This window comes from Sapajus apella, unplaced genomic scaffold (assembly GCF_009761245.1).
Source record: "Sapajus apella isolate SASKATOON/1434 unplaced genomic scaffold, GSC_monkey_1.0 scaffold38, whole genome shotgun sequence".
In the NCBI taxonomy this organism is placed as follows: Eukaryota; Metazoa; Chordata; class Mammalia; order Primates; family Cebidae; genus Sapajus; species Sapajus apella.
Window position 1 is genome coordinate 21,603,123 of NW_022436978.1, and position 1,830 is coordinate 21,604,952.

Here is a 1,830-nt window from a genome sequence, read left to right on the forward strand (position 1 = left end):
TCTTTCTTTCTCTTTCTTTTTCTTTCTTCCTTCCTTCCTTCCTTTCTTCTTTCTTTTTTCTTCCTTTCTTTCTTTTTTCTTCCTCCCTTTCTTCCTTTCTTTTTTTCTTTCTTTTTCTTTCAGTGAACCTGCTGAGAACACTTTTAAGGATTTACTAATAAAACTGTGTGGTAATATCATCAGAATCTCATTTTGAAAAGATCAGCTTGGACATTGGTCAAAGAATGGAAGAGCTGAAGGAAGAAAAAGGCAGAAGCAAGACTACTAATGCAATGATTTAGGGAAGCAATGAGGAATGCCTGACCTAGGCTAGTGGTAGAAAAGATGGAGGGAAGAAAACTTATTTAAGATGCATGAAGCAATGGAAGTGATAAGACTTGGCCGATGGATGGCGGCTCTAGGATACTCTCAGGTTCCTAGTTTTAGTTTGGGCAGCTAGGCAGGTGCTGGTACCTGAGAATGGGAACACCGAAGGAGAAGCAACAGGTTGGAGGATGAGGAGCCATGATGAGGAAGAAGCATTTATTCAAAAGATATCTGTTCAGCATCTATTAACTATCAGGCACTATGTTCTTTAGGCAGTGAGCAGCAAATTGTAAGACAGGGGAGGAAGTCCAAGAGCTTATTTATAATAAAGAGAGAATTAGAGAGGGTAATGGAGAAAAAATGAGACAGAGAAGAGCAAAGGAATGAGTGTTAATGCGGATGAGAGTATGCAGCTAGGATCTGGGAAGCGTGAAGAAAGTAACTGACTTCAACAATCTAAACAGTACATTGACCTAAAATCGCTTCAGTGCCAATGAATTCTGGAGCCCCAGAAAGTTTCAGAGGCTGCTGAACTGAGTTCATATCAATTCTTCTTTTATAAAGCCTGTTTTGCCATCCTTCCTTTTTCATTGTCATTGCTATCACCAAAACTTGTTTTCTTCCTGTTCCTTTAATTTATGTGTACTTCTCCTCCCTTTTGTTTGTATTTTTTATTTCAAAATATTTTTTCCTTCTTTGTATTAGATAAACAAAAAGAACACATTTTAAGCATCACACACGATTCCATCACACAAAGATAAATACTGCTAATGTTTTAGGGTAACTTTTCATATTTCTTTTCTTTCCTTTTTTTGGAGACAGAGTCTCACTTCATCACCCAGGCTGGAGTGCAATGGCACAATCTCAGCTCATTGCAGCCTCGACTTCTTGGGCTCAGGTGATCCTCCCACCTTAGCCTCCCAAGTAACTGAGACTATGGGCGTGTACCACCATGACTGCCTAATTTTTTGTTTTGAGACAGGGTTTTGCCATGTTACCCAGGCTGGTTTCAAACTCCTAAGCTCAAGGAATCCTCCTGCCTGAGCCTCCCTAAATGCTGGGATTACAGGTGTGAGCCACTGAGCCCAATCAATTTTCCTTTTTTTCTTCTAATGGAGAAAGAGAGAGAAATTTACAAAAAGGGTATTATTATATATTCTGATTTTTAACTTTTTAAAAATTTAAACAGTGTGATGTAATCTCCCTCTGCCCTTAAAAACTCCTCTATAACATCATTTTTAATAGCCTCATAGTACTCTACTTTATGAAATAGTTTTCAATTTTTAGTGTTAAGAATAAGATCAGGCCAGGCGCAGTGACTCATGCCTGTAATCCCAACACTTTGGGAGGCCGAGGCGGGTGAATCACCTGAGATCAGGAGTTTGAGACCAGCTTGGCCAACATGGTGAAACCCTGTCTCTACTAAAAATACAAAAATTAGCTGGGCATGGTGGCAGTCGCTTATAATCCCAGCTACTCAGGAGGCTGAGACAGAGAATTGCTTGAACCCAGGAGGTGAAGTTT